The following is a 19709-nucleotide window of genomic DNA, read 5'->3' on the forward strand; positions in this document are numbered from 1 at the left end:
AGGTCAAAGCACTTGCTAGAACTTACATTATTCGCACTCGTGAAGATGCGTCATCCCTTGATGTTGTTACTGGTACATTTTCTCTCTATGATACTAATGCAATTGCATTGATTGATCCTGGATTGACTCATTCTTATATTTGCATGAATTTGACATCTAGTGAGAATTTGTCTATTCAGTCTGCTGAGTATGTGATTAAAGTGTCGAACCCTTTAGGCACATATGTTTTAGTTGATAAAGTTTGCAAGAGTTGTCCTTTAGTGATTCGGAATCACTGTTTTCCGGCTGACTTAATGCTTTTACCGTTCGATGAGTTCGATGTAATTCTTGGGATAGATTGGTTGACTCTACATAATTTCGTAGTGAATTGTAGAGAAAGATTATTTAATTGAAATGTCAAAATAGTGAAATTATTCGGATTGAATCGGATGAGTCAGGTGAGCTGCCTATTTTGATTTTGTCGATGTTGGCTTAGAGGTATGTAAGAAAAGGTTGTGAAGCTTATCTTGCGTATGTACTAAATATGAAAGTGTCTGAATTAAAGATCGAATCTATGTCGGTAGTTTGTGAATACACGGATGTGTTTCCAGAAGAGTTGCCTGAGTTGCCACCGATCAGAGAAGTTGAGTTTGCCATTGATTTAGTACCGGGAACTTCACTAATATCGATAGCTTTGTATAGGATGGCTTCGACTGAATTGAAAGATTGAAGTCTTAATTGCAAGAGTTGACAGATAAGGGTTTTGCGAGACCGAGTTTTTCGCCCTGGGGTGCACCAGTGTTATCAGTTAAAAAGAAATGAGACTTTGTATTGATTATCATTAGCTTAACAAGGTTACGATAAATAAAAAGTGTCCCTTACCGAGAATTGATGATTTGTTCGATCAGTTGAAAGGAGCAATAGTGTTCTCGAAGATAGACTTGAGATCAGGCTATTACCAGTTGAGATTTAAAGATTAGAATGTGTCGAAGGCCGCGTTCAAAACAAGGTACGGGCATCATGAATTTCCTGTTATGCCTTTTGGATTAACAAATGCTCCTACAGTTTTTATGGACTTGATGAATCAAATCTTCAGACTATATTTAGATAAATTTGTGGTTGTTTTTATTGATGACATTTTGATTTATTCACGAGATAAGTCTAAACATGCTGAACATTTAAGAATTGTATTACAGACTTTGAGAGATAAGAAATTGTTTGCTAAATTCAGCAAAAGTGAGTTTTGGCTTCTAGAAGTCAGATTTTTGGGACACATCGTTTCAGTGAAAGGCATTCGAGTTGACCCAAGTAAGATTTCAGCAGTTCTTGATTGGAAATCACCAAGAAATGTCTAGAGTTTTAAGTAGTTGAAAGCATTGTTGACTGAGGCACCAGTGTTAGTGGAACTTAAGTCAGGAAAAGAGTTTGTGATTAGTGCAACCTGAGTCGGGAAAAGAGTTTGTGCTTTTCAGCGACACGTTATTGAACAGTTTAGGTTGTGTGTTGATGCAAGAGGGTAAAGTGATAGCTTATTCCTCAAGACAGTTGAAACTGCACGAAAAGAACTATCTGATGCATGACTTGGAACTAGTTGTTATTGTGTCTGCTTTAAAAATTTAGAGACACCATTTATTCAGTGAGAAGTGTCACATCTTTATCGATCATAAGAGTTTAAAGTATTTAATGACTAAGAAAGATTTGAATTTGCGACAATGGAGATGGCTCGAACTATTGAAAGATTATGAGTTAGTGATCGACTATCACCCGGGGAAAGCGAACGTAGTTGCAGATGCCTTAAGTAGAAAGTCTTTTTTTTTTGCTTTGAGGGTGATGAATACACAATTAACCTAATCTGAAGATGGATCGATTTTGGCCGAGTTGGAATCTAGACCAATATTTCTTTAGCAAATTTCTGAAGCTCAGAAAGGTGATAATGAGTTGCAAGCTAAAAGAGTTTAATGCAAATTGAATAGTGATTCAAAATATCAGATTGGATCCGATGATTGTTTGAGGTTCCGAGGTAGGATTTGTGTACCTAGAGATATTGAACTGATTCAGAAAATTCTTTATGAGGCACATAATGGTTGTTTATCTGTTCATCCTAGAAGTACAAAGATGTATAATGATTTGAAGAAATTGTATTGATGGTCAGGCTTGAAACGAGACATTTCAGAGTTTGTAATGAGATGCTTGATTTTTCAACAAGTGAAAGCCCAACATCAGGTGCCTTCAGGTTTACTTCAGCCTGTAATGATGCCCGAGTGGAAACAGGATAGAATTATGATGGATTTCGTATCAGGGTTACCATTGACTATGAAGAAGAAAGATACTGTTGGGGTTGTTGTCGATAGGTTGACGAAATCAACTCATTTCATTCTGGTACGTACCGATTATTCACTTGATAAACAAGTTGAATTGTACACTGCTGAGATTGTTAGATTACACGGGGTGCCATTTCTATTATTTCGGATAGAGATCTGAGGTTCACGTTGCGATTTTGGAAGAAATTGCAAGAAGCGTTAGGTACAAAGTTGAATTTTAGTACTGCATTTCATCCATAAACCGATGGTCAATCTGAGAGAGTGATTCAAATTCTCGAAGTTATGCTTCACCATTGTGTTTTAGAGTTCGAAGGTAGTTGAGAGAAATATCTATCGTTGGTCGAGTTTGCTTATAACAACAATTTTCAATTGAGTATGAAGATGGCACCGTATGAAACATTATACGGTTGCAAGCGCCGAACTCAGCTGTACTGGATCGAGCTTAATGAGAAACAGATTCACGGGGTTGATTTGGTCAGAGAAATCGAAGAGAAAGTGAAAGTAATTTGTGATTGTTTGAAAGTAGCTTCGGATAGACAGAAATCGTATGCGGATTTGAAACGGAAGGATATTGAATTTCAGGTTGGTGATAAAGTGTTTCTAAAAGTGTCTCCGTGGAAGAAATTCTTAGATTTGGTCGCAAAGATAAGTTGAGTCCGCGTTTCATTGGGTCGTATGAGATTATTGAAAGAATAGGGCCAGTGGCATATCGACTAGCTTTGTCGTCGGAGTTAGAAAAGATCCACAATGTATTTCATGTGTCGATGTTGCAACGATATTGATCAGATCCATCGCATGTAATCTCACCGTCAGAGATTAAGATTCAACCCAATATGACATATGGTGAAGAACCGATCAAAGTGTTAGCTCGAGAGGTTAAACAGTTGAGGAATAAAAGCATAGCTCTAGTAAAAGTTTTGTGGCAACGACATGGGGTCGAAGAGGCTACGTGGAAACCCGAAGAAGCTATGAGAAACAGTACCCTAACCTCTTTTCTGGTAATATTTTTAGGGACAAAAATACCTAATGGGGGAGAGTTGTAAAGCCTTTTTTGGGTCAGATCGGAACAATGGTTTTGGGACCACAAATTCGAAGTAGAAATATTTATTTTATTATTTCTTTAAGGTCTATAGCATGATAGAATAATTGTGTGAAAATTTTGTTAAGAAAATTTATTGATTGAGTACTCAATTTACCTAGAAGGACTAAATTCCAATAGATGCAAAATTTAAGTTCTATAAGTTAAAGGTAGTAAATTGTTATGAATTTTTAATTAGAGGTCCTTAAATGGTAATTAAACCATTATACTAGGATGGACAAAAATGGACATGATTAGGTGAAATTTTAAAGTTATGTATTAAGGGCATTTTAGTAATTTGGTAAATAAAGACAAAATTAACTAAAATAAAAGTGTTTGGCCAACTTTTCAAGGGAACCATAGCTAGGGTTTGGCCAACTTTCATGCTCGATTGTAATTCTGTTCTTGTCCCGTTTTTAATGATTTTTATGTTTCTGTGAATGTTGTAACTTGATCTAGCTAATCCAAGTACTAATTTGAAAGAAAGTTAAAGTCCAAAATTTTACCCATGATGAATATGCTTGTATTTTGATGTTTAATGGTAGAAAACGCATGTTTGTTGTTTGTTAAACAACATTTGTAGAGTGATTTTCGGTAAAAATGTCAAATAGGGACTTATTTGTAAAGTGTTGAAAAGTATGTGGTAAAGTGTGAATAAATGTAAAGTTTGGGCTATTATAAGTAAGGGAAAGGTTCGGCTAGGCTTGGGTTGTGAAGAAATTGAAGGAAATTCATTTTACGAGCCTAGGGACTAAATTGTAAAATGTTGAAATGTTAGGGGCAAAAATTTAATTTTTTCCATAATATGATTTTGGATTGAATTGAATAGCTTGATGATTTAATAAGTTAAATGTGGTATTATAGATTAAGAAAAACAAAGTTCGGGTGTAGACCTGGGGAAAAACAAAGTTATTGACGAATAGATCCTTATAGCCTTTTTGTAACTGAGGTAAGTTCGTATGTAAATAAGGTTATTTATAATTGTATTTTAAATACTTTAATTTTGTATGAATTGTGTAAATGACTCTACGGAAAAATTTGATGACATTTTGGCAAGCGAGAAATCCCAATCGAACCTTAGGAATAGATTAGGATACAAGTGACATGTCACTAGGGTATTATGTTATGTGATCCGGATGCTGGTCCTGTACGTCCTACCGGTGGCTGAGTATACCGACATATGTTGTGGTTACTTGACAGCTTGTGTGAGTAGCACTGTGTAGCTACATCTTGACTGACAGCTTGTGTGAGCAGGCTTGTCAATGGCTCGAGAGTGAGCATATATGTGTTATGAGATAGAGGTAGCAATGGCTACATATGTGACACCTTGTGTGTAAGGTTTCATGAGTATCTGATATATTATTCCGAGTGGTTCATTAGGTATTTCAAAGATGAAATAAGTATGAAACCATTACGATATGGAACAGGTATGTGCATAAAGCTTATTATCATAAAATTTGCGAAATGATGAATTCAACATAAGTTTGTGGTCGAATGAAATATGGTTATGAGATTATGGTAAATTACATCGTCTTATATTATATAACTCAAATGTTAAATGTATGGTAAGATTTTCTTATTTCCTTCATACGAGCTTACTAAGCTATATAGCTTACTCCATTTTACTTTCCATGTTTCATAGTGTTACCAAGCTAGCTCGGATTGGGAATCATCGGAGATCGCATCACACTATCAAATTGTCATTTTGGGTATCGGTGATTTTAAATATTTTGAGTGTATGGCATGTATAGGGACTTGGTCATTTTGTTATATGTGTCATCATGATTTTGGCCAAATGTATTGGCTTGTAATTGTCAAAGGCTTGATTTGGTATTTGGCCATGTAAATGGGTTCATTTTGGTTAAATTGATTGTAAGCTCATATATATATGTATGTATGTGCCAATGCCCCTTTGATGATGTGGTTTATATTGATTTACTAAATGTTGATTGTGGCCTAATGACTTGTTGTGAAGTGGATGAGTTTGGTTTATTGGTATGTTGGATTATCTTGTTAAGTTAATGCAAATTGAAAGTAGTCTTAATGGTGTTTTGAATGTGAAATTGGTATGTTTGATTTGTCATAATGAAATGTCATGAACATGATAGATGATGGTATTACATTGACATGTGTTGACTATGATTGTGGATGTTTGATTGCTTAAGTATACAATGATTTATGTAATTGAGTTTGTGTATGTATATGGGTTAATGAGGTGGCAAATGGCCTGGTAAATAGCCTTTATTTTGTCCACATGGGTAGACACACGGGCGTGTGTCTAGACCGTGGCCTGGGCCATGGGCATGTGTTTTGGTCATGTGTCCCCTGAACCTTAATTTTGAGAAACAGAATGCTCAAAATTGAGCACACGGGCAGAGACACGAGCGTGTGTCTCAGCTATGTGAGGCACATGGCATCAAGCACGGGCGTGTGTCCTGGCCGTGTGAAGTCTGCACCTATTTTATGAAAATTAATTGATCACACGGCCTAGCACATAGGCATGTGGCTTGGCCGTGTGATTTCAATTTGCTTATGCCTTGCAAAGCAGAGAGTTACACAGATTAGGGACATGGTTGTGGTGACCACACGGCCTGCCCACATGGGCGTGTCCCAAACCACATGAGAGTGTGACCCCTAAACATGGCAAAAATTTCCTAGGTTTTGTAAAAATTCGCTCTGTTATTGGTTTAATCCCGAACCACTTCCAAAGCATGTTTTGGGCCTCGTAGGCTCGTATTTGGGCTTTATGATTGAATACAAATGGCTTTTAATTTGGATGCAAATTTATGACTCGATTTGTATGTTCGCTTACGATGTAAGTCTGGTAATACCTCGTATCCTGTTCTGGCATTGAATACGGGTAAAGGGTGTTATAATAAAGCTTAGTAAGCTAGTATGAAAATAATAAGCAAGTCTCATTATTCATTTACATTTCAAAATAAATGACATAAATTGCATCAAAGTATTAATCACAAAGTTAACATGAACTTTAATCACATAATTGATCATAGGCTCACAACTTCCTTTGACTCATTGTTCGAATAGTTTTCCGTACATACCTGTACCGATACGTATCTATTTCTCATCAATTCACATCTTCAATATACTCGTTGAACCATTCTTAATAAAATTCAGATACTTGAGAGTCTCACACCCTAAGTGCCAACATCATGGCTCAAAACCAAATTAATGTAACTTGTTCCCGAAGTTTCGATATCATGGCTCGAAGCCAAATCAATGTAACTTGCACCTGATGTGCCGATATCGTGGCCCGAAGCCAAATCAATGTATTCCCCAATGACATGTCATTCGCATCTTAATCTATTCCTAAGGTTGAACTGGGATTTCCAATATTGAATCATCGTAGAATCATTGTTGAACATGTCCGTAATCTCGTATTCATAGTTTATGCAATATCAAAGCATTTGAAACATAATTATAACAATGCTTATAACATACGAACTTACCTCCGATGTAAAAACATCTAAATTGGTCGATTAGTCGAGAACTTTATTTTTCCCCCGATTCAAGTTTCGATTTTCATGATCTATATCTAATCAAAATTAACTTATTTAATCATCTCTCTATTCAATTTAGTCCAGAATTCACTTTAAGACATTTTCACACAATTGCTCCTAATGTTTCACATCTTTTACAATTTAGTCCTTATTTCATAAAAACACAAATTAATGTAATTCAACCACAACCCATGCTAGCTAAATTACAATTAGGTCCTTAGCAGCCCATAATTTCCATTTATTTCACATTTTAACTACAAAGTTTCCACATTTCACAATTTAATCCCTAATTTGCATTTTCACTAAAAATCACTTAACAAAACTTGTATAACTATCAACAAACATTCATAATCTATCATTAAACATCAAAATACTCATGTAGTCATAAATGTCAACATTCAAAATCTTTAACAGTTTTGCAAAATAGTACCTGGGCTAGCTAGACCTAGTTGCAACGATCTTAAAAACATAAAAATCATTAAAAACAGGACAAAAAATCATACCTTAATTAGCTATTAAAGCTTGGCCGAATGAAACTACTGTTCTGATTTTACTAAAAACGAGCTGTTACATATTAGGATTTTTATTGTCGCATAATAAAACAAGAGGTGAAAATCATAAATAAAAATGAACAAGTTTTAAAATAAGAAGTGTGGAAATAGATTGTACATGTCTAGGATTGGTTCTAGGGAGTGCTTGGTACTTAAGCAATCAAATTGACTCACCTCTTATTTTCTAGAATCCTACATGGTGTATAGTATCTATTAACTTCTAACAATGAAGGCATTGTTCATTTAAGTAGGGGGACCAAAAAATTGAAATTATTTCCTCTCAGAATAAATTTTTCTTTTAATTATGATTAGGATATATTTTGTTCAAAATTTTGAATTTTTTTTAAGTATGTTAAACTTCAGTATGAATAAAATTCTATTTTTTTAATAATTGTTATTTTGGTTGAATTATGACATAAATGTATTCTTAATAAAGCATGCAAATCATACCATAAAATTTTTAGTTCCTTAAGAAAGTTAGGCATGCATGAAAGTTTAAGTCTCTAGAATTGACTTAGTAGTTTCTTGAGGCGAAATCCTAGGAAGCATGGAATGTTGAAAATGATTTAGGCACTTTTTTTTAGACTGTTTGAACCTTTCAAGCTACCTTGATGAATTTTTATCCCTTAAAACCCAACTTTGAGACTATATGGCCTAATTTTATTTGAACCTTTACAATATTTATCCATCACTTCTCTCTTAATCATCTTTAAATTGTCCCAAACACTAGACTCAGTACTATTCAGAAGAATCTTTGAAAATAAGTTTGGGGGAGTTGAAAAGAAGTATCAAATGCTTAAAAAATTGTAGTACATACGGAAAAATGCTCGTGAAAAAAAAAAGAAATTAAAAGAAAAAAAAAAGAGAAGAGCATATGTACTTGAAAGAAAATAGATGTACAAAAGAGCATGTAAAAGCAAAATATTCCGAAGGTCTGATTGAAGCTGAGTTTAGGGCTTTTAGCCTAAATTTATCTATCTTTTTACCTATCCCTAGCCTAGCCACTTTACAACCTGTTTAAAAGACCTATTGATTCAAAGTTTCTGTGCTTCTTACAGTAGTAGAGAGAAATTACTATGTTCAACATATGAAGGCATAAATTAAACTTAATGATTGCAGCTTAATATTAAATAAGGGAATAAAATCAACTTGGAAGGGATTTAACATGACTTTATTGAGTAAGCATTTAGTCTGTTTTTGCTATCATAATAACAATTGAGATTAATTTTAGTGATATGCATACTTAAGTACCATAAATATCAAATTTCTTGTTCTTGAGCATAAGTATACTAAATTCATAATTTTTGGAAGAATGTTGTTCTGAAGGAATTTTTAAAAGGCGTTTCTGAGAAATTCTTTTCAATTTGTGCATTTGTGCATTACTCAGAACAAGCAATGAATTAAGTTTGGGGTTGTAGAAACATGAAAATATACACACTTTTTCATACCTTTTTAAACTCAAATTCATGCATTTTCGGTAAAATTCTTGTTGAAAAATATATAATAATTATAAAATAATTAAATTGCACTTAAATTCTGAACATGTTTAATTTTAATTAATTTTGATTTATTTTCGACAGATTCGCACAAAGGGCAAAAAACAGCTTGGAAGACACTACTAGAAGCACAAAATCGAGAAGCAATTTTTGAAGCATCAAGGTGAATTAATTTTTTAGCCTAAGACTGTCCAAATTATGAATATTAATTCATAATATAATTAATTCTAATTTTAATCCAAATTATTTTGGGTTAAATAATTATTATTAATTAATTATGAAAAGAGGCCCAATTGAGCTGAACCGAGAAAACCTATGTAACACCCCAAACCCGGCCTGAACGTTATGGCTGAATTCAGAGATGTCACAAGGTAGGGGTTTTAAAAACCGAGTGGTTTCGACAAACCATTCAACTTTTATAACTTATATTCAAAACCCATATTCATTTATATCTATTTACGAAAATGTTCATTTAAATGATTTGCCAAAACATAATTTACAGCAGAAGTCTTAAAAACGTTATAATTTAGAACTCCAATCCGTGTTTTCAGAAAACCTTTTGTTCCAGTAAAACCATATTTCCTGTCATGCAACGCTACGAAAGAGTCAAAACCGCATCCAATACCAAAAATAATACCAACAGTCCAGAGATTCCGAAAATTTACAAACTCTCAAATAAAACTAAAATAATAAATAAAACCATAATTGACTAAGTAAAAATAGTTCCCGATAAGATGGTCACCGCTGAGCATCCGTCACACCGATATATAGATATTGGATATATACATACATCAGATTAATAAGACATGCATAACAATGTTATGTTTAGAACAAAATGTCATACTCGCAAATCACATAGTTTTAGGGTTTGATTAGCCCTTACCGACCCTACGGTAGGCCCATAGTCGATCGGAATGACCCGTGCGACCCTAGGGAAAATTTTCAGAATTTCGTGCCCACATATCCGTGTGGCCTACACACCCAAATTGGCCTTGCCCATGTGGCCCACAAGGCGTAGTCCAAACTCACACGCCCGTGTGGCATGCCGGTGTGGGCCCACACGCCCAACTTGGCCTAGCTCGTGTGGCCCACACGACCACATTCACACCACCACATGGTCGTGTCATGCGTACGGCCACCCCTTCATCAGACACATGGCTGTGTCTCGTACACGACCTACCACACGGGCGATCACACGCTCGTGTCACGTCGAAAATAGGCACTTTTGGCTTTCGCTGAAACTTTATTTTTAGAATTTTAGTAACACTTCAGGTACGGTTTCGATGCAAAAACACTCTCGAGACCACCAGCACCTAAAATTAACCAATTAAACCCTGAATTAATCATTTAAATCAATATTAAATTAAACTTCCTTGAAATAGACAAGGCAAACTTCGAGTATTCGACGCTTACCTGATTCCCCAAATGACTCCAACTACGATTCCATGAGAGGAACGTCCCGTTCTTCACAATTCACTACCTTACTTACCAACATACCAATACCTTGAATTGAAACACCAAGATTAGGAAACAATTTTGCACAAAACAAGGAAAGAGCAAAAAGGAAAGGAAAAAAGGAAAACAAAAAAAAACAAAAAAAATCGCAGAGAAAGGAAGAGAGACGTCAGATTCCAAAAAAGTGAGATTTTTGGGAAAAAGATGTGTTTTACCCAAATCCCACTACATCCACAATCATAACCACCCACTACTCAAAATTTTAGCTCTACTGAAACTCTTAACAGACATTCGAGCAAAAATTAACACCCTTGCTAAAGTAGGGATTCGAACACAAGACCTCACACACCTCAATTCTCTTACCACTTTAACAAGCAGGCTCATTCTGATATGGATTAACAAAAATTTTTATGTAAGCCCACTCTAAAGGGTAAGGCTTGGAATAGAAAAATAAAAAAAAATGGTAAAGGTGAGACTTTAACCTAAGACCCTATACACACACCGAAAACACTCAATCACTGAAGCAACTACACATTTGTGTCAGATATTTGCAGAAATAAAAACAAATTATTCATGGCGTTATCTACCCCATAAAAGAATTTCGACCCTGAAATTTACCTGATCGGAACAGATAAGGATACTGCTGACGCATCGAGTCCTTTAGTTCCCACGTGGCTTCCTTAGTGCTAAGATTCCACCACAGAACCTTCACTAACGGTATGGACTTCCTCTTCAGAACCTTAATATCACGATCCAAAATCTGAACCGGCTCTTCTTCAAAAGTAAAATCCAGTCTAATCTCGATCTCCTCAAAAAAGACAACATGAGATGGATCAAACTGATATCACCTCAACACCAAGATGTGAAACTCATCATGGGTACGGTTTAACTCTGGAGATAGCTCAAATTGATCAGAGACCGGTCCCACACGCTTTAGAATCTGATACGGCTCAATAAACCTAAGGCTCAACTTGCCCTTACTACCAAATCTCGAAACTTTCTTCCACGGAGAAACCTTATGGAAAATGAAGTCACCCACAAAGTACTTGATATCTCTCTTTTTCAAATCTTTCTGAGACTTTTGTCTATTAGAAGACGCCTTCAGAAGATCCCAAATCAGTCTAACCTTATCTTAGGTCTCAGAAACCAACTTAGGACCCAAAACCCGATGCTCATCAAACTCAGTCTAACATAGTGAGTATGACATTTACAATCATACAAAGCCTCGTAAGGTTCCATTTGGATACTAGACTAAAAACTGTTATTATAGGCAAACTCAGCTAGCGGCAAATAATCCTCCCAACTACCTCGAAAATCAATCACACAACTCCGAAGCATATCATCCAATATCTAAATCACTCAGACTGACCATTGGTTTGAGGATGGAACGCAGTACTAAAGTCCAATCTGGAACCCAAAGCCTTGTGTAATTTCTTCCAGAACTGAGAAGTGAAGCGAGGATCTCTATAAAAAATTATCGAAATAGGAACCCTATGCAGTCTTAATATCTCAGAGGTATAGAGCTTCCCCAGCTTCTGCAGAGAGTCGTCCTTCTGAACCAGAATAAAATGAGCAGACTTGGTCAATCGATTCACAATGACCCAAACAGAATCCTTCTTAGTGGGTGTCAGAGGCAACCCACTAATGAAGTCTATCGTTACTTGTTTCCATTTTTATAAGGGAATCTTAACGGGTTAGAGCAAACCTGAAGGCAACTGATGCTCAGCCTTAACTTATTGGCACATCAGACAACGAGCAATAAAATCTGTAACTAGACGTTTCAAACCTGACCACCAATACAGTTCATAGAGATCCTGATACATCTTATTACCACCGAGATGTATAGCATAATGGCTACTATGCGCCTTCCTTAGAATTGACTGCCTCAAATCAGAATGATTCAACACACAAATCTGATCTCAGAAACACAGAACTCCATCTCTATTTAGCTCAAAATCAGAAGTAATGCCACTCTCAATCTGACAAAACCACAAACCTAGAGACTCATCCCCTAACTGCTTATCCTGAATCTGATCAATCCAAGTTGGCTTAACTTGCAGCTTAGCTAATAGACCCCTATTATCGAACAGACTAAGATGAGCGAACATCGCTCTCAAATCAGTCATTACTCTACGACTGAGAGCATCGACCACCACATTGGCCTTACTAGGATGATACTCTATCATACAGTCATAATCTTTGAGTAGCTCAATCCAACGACGCTGTTTAAGGTTCAACTCCTTCTAAGAAAGGATATACTTAAGGCTCTTATGATTAGTGTAGATAATACACCTCTCACCATACAGATAGTGCCCTCAAATTTTAAATGCAAAAACCATGACAACCAACTCGAGATTATGTGTCAGATAGTTCCCTTCATATTCCTTAAGCTGACGGGACGCATAGGCCATAACTTTACCATTTTGCATCAATACGCATCCCAAATTGATGTGCGATGCATCACTGTATACCAAAAATTCTTTACTAGATTCAGGTTGTATCAGAACAGGAGCCCGAGTCAAAACAGACTTGAGCTTCTCAAAGCTCGATTGCTGTGCATCAATCCAGACAAAAGGAACACCCTTATGCAAAAGCTTAGTCAAAGGCACTGCAATCAAAGAGAACTCCCTGACAAACCACCGATAATAACCCGTAAGACCCAGAAAACTGTGGATTTCAGATACGTTCTTAGACTATTTCCAATCAATCACCGCCTCAATCTCCCTAGGATCAACACGGATCCCTTCAGTAGAAATTACGTACCCTAGAAAAGTCACCTCACACAACCAGAACTCACACTTGCTCAACTTAGCGTAGAGCTGTTTCTCACAGAGTATCTGAAGCACTACTCTAAGATGTTCATCATGCTCATCTTCAATCTTAGAGTAAACCAGAATATCATCGAGAAAGATCACGATGAATTGATCCAGGTATGGCTGAAAGGCTCGGTTCATCAGATCCATGAATGTGGTTGGAGCATTCGTCAGACCAAAAGGCATAATTAGAAACTCATAATGTCCATAATGAGTCCTAAATGCAGTCTTATGAACATCCACTTCCTCAAATCTTAGCTGAGGATACCCAGAACCATGATCGATTTTTGAAAACACTGAAGCCCCTCGGAACTGATCAAATAAATCATCGATCCTCGAAAGTGGATACTTATTCTTTACAGTCAACTTATCCAACTGTCAATAATCAATACTCATCCTCAAGGTCCCATCCTTTTTTTTAACAAACAAAACCAGTGCCCCTCACGGTGATACACTAAGACAAATAAAACCACAATCCAGAAGCTCTTGAAGTTGAGCCTTAAGCTCTGTAAGCTCCTTTTGTGCCATACGGTATAGAGCGATAGACACCAAAGCTATGCCTAGTAGAAGCTCAATGTTGAACTCAACTTTTCAATTCAGTGGTAAACTCAGTAACTCCTCAAGAAAGACATCTGGAAAATCTCTTACTATTATGATATCCCCGATAGAAGAGCCCTCTAGAAATAGAAATACTGACGTAAGCTAAATATGCCTCACACCCTTTTCGAACCTATTTTTCAGCCACAAGAGCAGAGATTACATTGGACAGATAATCTCGATGCTCACCAATCACAACCACCTCCTTATCATCCTCGATCCTCAGAAAGATCCTCTTAGATGCGCAGTCCAAGCTAACTCGGTGCTCAACCAACCAGTCCATACCTAAAATCAAGTCAAATTCCCCAAACGGAAGCTCCATCAGATTTGCAAAAAATACAACCCCTTGCACCACTAACAGAACATTCCTATAAAGTTTATTAACCCTAACAGACTGCCCTAATGGACTCAGTACAGTAACCTTACTAGAAGTGCTCTAAACCAAAATCCCTAAATTTTCAAAAATAGAACTAACTACATAGGAGTGTGTAGAACCTATGTCTATCAGAGTGGTATAAGGTATATCAAAAATAAAGAACGTACCGGTGATAACATCAAGACCATCTCTATCCTCTCGGCTTTGAGCAGGATAAACCAGTGCAAGCTACCTCACCTCTATCTGACTAGCACCTCTACCCTATGCTCTTTGCCTTCGGCCCATACCATTGCCACCCCTAGCCAGTCTACGGCCTATAGGTGGCTATTAAACTACCCTCTGAAGCTATACAGAACCCAAACCTGAAGCCTGCATCTAATTTGTCTGTCGTGGACACTCTCTAATACGGTGCTTCAAAGATCCACACCTCAAACAAGCCCCTAACCTCCTCCAACACTCGCCCAGATGACGTCTAGCACAATCTCCACATGGCTGAATCCTAGTAGAAGCCACAAAAACCCCCACTCTAATCGGCCTATCAGGTTTGGCCTTTTTCTTAAGCCTCTGAATAGAACTAGAGGGCTTCAGATGCCTCTTACTCTTGCCTCTCTAATGGTTTTTATTTTGGCTCTACACGCTTAACCTTTTCGGCTATCTTCGCCTTATCCACCAGAAACGCGAACTCTTGCTCCCTCTATGAAGCAATCAATACCCTCAAATTATCCCTCAGACCATCCTCAAAGTGGACGCACTTCTCATACTCAGACACTACCATGCCTCGAGAGTAGAGGCTCAACCTAAAAAACTCGACCTCATATTCAGCCACAGATCTATAACCTTGCGTGAGATTCATGAACTCACGCCTACGAGTATCTACATAGCTCGCGCCCACATACATTCCTTGAAAGGCAGTCTTGAAGAAATCCCTGTTCAGATGATCAGGCTGAGTACCCTCCTTAACTGATAACCACCACTGATATGCCTCGTTGCGAAGAAAAGAGACTACACCCTTAAGTTTCTGCTTGGGAGTAAAGTTTATATCATTCATGATCCTCTCGGTGGCCACCAACCAATACTCGGCCACAGTAGGGGTGACTCCAATGACACCCCTAAACAATTCAACACCATTAGACCAGAATTGTTCAGCTACCGACCCATGGCCACCAAATCCAGAATGGGGTCCAGCGACCCTCTCCAATACCCTCAACATGGCTTGGGACAGTGCGTTGTCCCTAGCCTAACAACTTTGAGATCCGGTCTCAGTAGCAGGTGAAATCAGTGTCTTACTTGTGTCTAAATTTGGCACACTGTCCAGAGAGGAAGACTTAGCTTGAGCGTCCTTACGGCCTCTACCATAGCAATGAATACCACGTCCGTAAGTTCTACAAACGTTCATCACAAATTTTCAATTTTTTCTACATTATAAAATTTTATGCATCAGTTTCAGTATGTATTAACAGATATTTCATGCATAAATTATCAGAAGTTCAGAGGTGTTTTTAGAAGTTTCAGTCTCTAACTATTTCAGTACAGTTTCAGAAAGTACAAACCACAATGTTTTCAGAATTTCTATCTAAGTTAAGAAATACTTACAGGATTGGTGTTGGAGACTCGGTGTACCACATACTTTTTCAAATTATCCAAAATATTTCGAAAAATAATTCTTATCGAAACAAAATTTTGGAACCCAAAATTCATAGCTGAGTTTTGCAACCTGACTCTGATACCACTAAATGTAGCACCTCAAATCCGGCCTAAACGTTATGGTCGAATTCAGAGATGTCAAAGGTAGGGATTTTGAAAATCGAATTGTATCGATAAACCATTCAACTTTTATAGCTTGTATTCAAAACTCATATTTATTTATATCTATTTATGAAAGCGTTCATTTAATTCTTTTATTTTCCAAAACATAATTTACAGTGGCAGTCTTAAAATCATTATAATTTAGAAATCTAGTCCATGTTTTCAGAAAATCTTTTGTTCCAGTGAAACTGTATTTTTTGTCATGTAACGCAACTAAAGAGTGAAAACTGCATCCAATACCAAAAATAAAACCAATAGTCTAGAGAGTCCAAAAATTTACAAACTCCCAAATAAAACCAAAATAATAAATAAAACCATAATTTACTAAGTAAAAACAGTTCCTGATTAGATGGTCACCGTTGAGCCTTTGTCACACTGGCCCGTCTAAGTCTGTGGATTACCTAAACAGTACAGATAATCAAATATGAGTTTTCATAAACTTAGTGTGTAACACCCCAAACCTGGCCTAGACACTACGGCCAAATCTGTTGTGTTGCATCAAAGCGTCGTTCAAAAATCAAGTTGTCGGTAAAATTTTATTTCTAAAAGTAAAACCATTTCTAGGGGGTTAACAAATCATCTCGTCACATACGTTTGCTCAAAATATTTGCCTTTGGGATATTAATTCAACTTAAATCGCAAAAGCTTTTTTGAAAACTTTGTTGTTTAAAGCTCGTGTTCTTTAGAAAACTGTGAACAGCTTGAAAAATCGAGTTTTCCTAGACTAGCAGTTTAATAAAAGAAATAAAAAGCCTATTAAAAGTTAAAAACCCCCAAATGGCCTTATTACATAACTAAAACCCAAATATGAAAGCTTAAATAAATTGAGTTATTAACAACCAATCTGCGGACGTGTGGCGACCACTGAGTCCCTCGCAGCTCCAAATCGTCTAAGGCTGGGGATTACCTGCACAGTTAAAAAAAAGGTGAGTTTACGAAAACTCAGAATGTAATCCCCCATCGGTCAATAGCAACAGTGCATACAGTAACAGTCTGGGCCTGAACCTTATTCATTAACAATACAATCTGGGCTTAAGCCCTATGCAATAACAGTGTGAGCCTATGCCCAAAACAGTATAATCACAATACAGGTATGCAACCCAACCCAATCCATCCTGCTCACCACCTGTACCAACCAACTCACCATGTGGGGGTTAAATCGACCTACCCAGCCAACTCACCAATATCGCAGCGTAGCTGCTAATAGTAATGCAACAACGCTGGTAATAGCAGTAAACGTGGCGTAGCCAATAATATTAGAATATGTGGCAAAGCCACCAGAACAGTACTTCCTCCAAATCAGAATCCCAACCCAATGTAGTATGTCATGTCATAATATTTCGTGTATGCAAGGTTTCATACTCAGATACGGTCATGCATATATCATACACTCATCAATTAACCTACCTCTAAGGTATAACAGACATTTCCACCCATTAAAGGTAGAATAGTAATTTTTACCCCTCAGGGGTATTTTGGTCATTTTACCCTCGGGGGTCTCGGTACAAATAATCAACCTTTCAGAAGGTCCATAATCGCCTCGAGTGACTTAAGTAACCTAAATAGACCTAACGGTGTAAATGGACCTAAGACCTATTATTCTGCCCAAGTGAGCCCACACGCTCGTGTGGCCCACTTAGCCCAAATTTAGCTACGATTATGTGACCTACATAGCCCAGTCCAAAATTTATCACTTACCATGGATTTAATCTATGTGGGGCTCAAGAGCTCGTTGGGTCCTCCCGGCCCATTTCAGCCCAACGAAGCCCTTAACGGCCTATGCCATGCACATGACTTGACAAGCCCAACTGCATCCCACCTATCAGTTAGATTTACACAAGCGGGCCTACAGGACCCATTTGGCCCATCGAGGCCCAGTACACGAGAACTCTCGTGGCGGCCTCTACAGTTTATCGCCAGTGGTTTATGGCCTCGATTTACCCCACGAGCGGTCGCACTCTCATGAGCCTCAAATGCTGAAGTTTTGGCTTTTCGGCTTTTGCTGATTTCCAACAAAGAATGGCGTGAATACACACTTGTTTATGAGAACGCGCCAAAGTCCATGATCACCAACTTTGGCACATCCTGCATTGAGTCTTAATCACTTTCCCCCTTACCAAATCATCTGGTTCGCTCTATTTAAAGTTAGCTTCTCACCAATGCTCAGGTTAGTTTCCTGATGTGGGATTACTTTCAACCATTAGGAAAATTCCTTATTTTTTTATGACCACTTCAACCACAGAGTTCCAGTCCAACTCCAACTCCTACACAGCTCAAATAGCAAAGTAAATACTCCATTGCACACCCTAAGACTTGAACCTTATACCTTACAGTTACACAACACGCCACCTTGCCACTACACCACAAGGCTCTTTGTGTTACCATTTTAACCTCAATTAATTATAAAGTCTATAGGCCAAAGTCCATGTTCCTTTAAAAGAAAAACCAAAATAAATTGCAAGAGCCAAGACTTGAACCTAGGCTCCCTTACAACCTTAATGACACCACAACCTCTAGACCACATGCTTCCTTGTGTCATTTACTTAACACAATAATTTAAAAGGCCTACTTCCAAGCATCTAGGGTTTTATTCACTTAAAACCAATTTTTTTGCTAAAGCCAAGGTTTGATCCCAAGATTTCTCCAATACTTCTCAAGGTCATTAACCACCAAAGTAGACATTTAATTGTGTCATTTCCTTGCACAATTAAATACTTATATACAACCTCCTTACAGACCCATACTCAAGGCCCAATACTTTTAGGCCTAAATTTGGGGCGTTACAATTCTACCCCCTTAGAAAAATTTCGTCCTTGAAATTTCGAACTATTGGAATAGTTACACAACCTAGCCTACCACACAACGCTCTCGCTGCGCACTCTGATCCTAACAATAGAAGCATGCACCAAACCATCTATCCATCTGAGCGGATAAATATCACATGCATACCATTTTTAGAACACACAGAGAATAAATACAAACTCTAAATTCAAGTGTAGCAACACAGTCTAATATCTAAAGAAATCACAGTGTTTTTTATCTACTGCTTTTCAATGAAAACAAACAACAATTTCAGAAACTTATGGATTCGATGCCGGAGACTTGGTGTGCCACACGATCAATCAAACATTTTCAATTATTCAATTTATTTGAAACAGTTCTTTCAGAAATTCAAAATTTCAAAAACCCATTCCACAACCAAGTTTTTCAACTTCACTCTAATACCACTAAATGTAATACCCCAAACCCGGCCTAGACGCTACGGTCGAATCTGGTGTGTTGCATCAAAACGTCGTTCAAAAATCGAGTTGCTGTACAAGTTTATTTCTAAAAGTAAAACCTTTTGTACGGGGTTAGCAAATCATCTCGTCACATACGTTTGCTCAAAATATTTGCCTTTGGGATATTAATTCAACTTAAATCGCGGAAGCTCTTTTGAAAACTTTGTTGTTTAAAGCTCGTGTTCTTTAGAAAATAGTGAATAGTTTGAAAACTCGAGTTTTCCTAGACTAGCAGTTTAATATAAGAAATCAAAAGCCTATTAAAAGTTAAAAACCCCCAAATGGCCTTATTACATAACTAAAAACCAAATATGAAAGCTTAAATAAATTAAGTTATTAACAACCAATCTGGGAACGTGTGGCCACCACTGAGTCCCTTGCGGCTCCAAATTGTCTAAGGCTGGGGATTACCTGCACAGTTAAAAGAAGGGTGAGTTT

Source organism: Gossypium arboreum, chromosome 2, assembly GCF_025698485.1.
Source record: "Gossypium arboreum isolate Shixiya-1 chromosome 2, ASM2569848v2, whole genome shotgun sequence".
Classification (NCBI taxonomy): Eukaryota; Viridiplantae; Streptophyta; class Magnoliopsida; order Malvales; family Malvaceae; genus Gossypium; species Gossypium arboreum.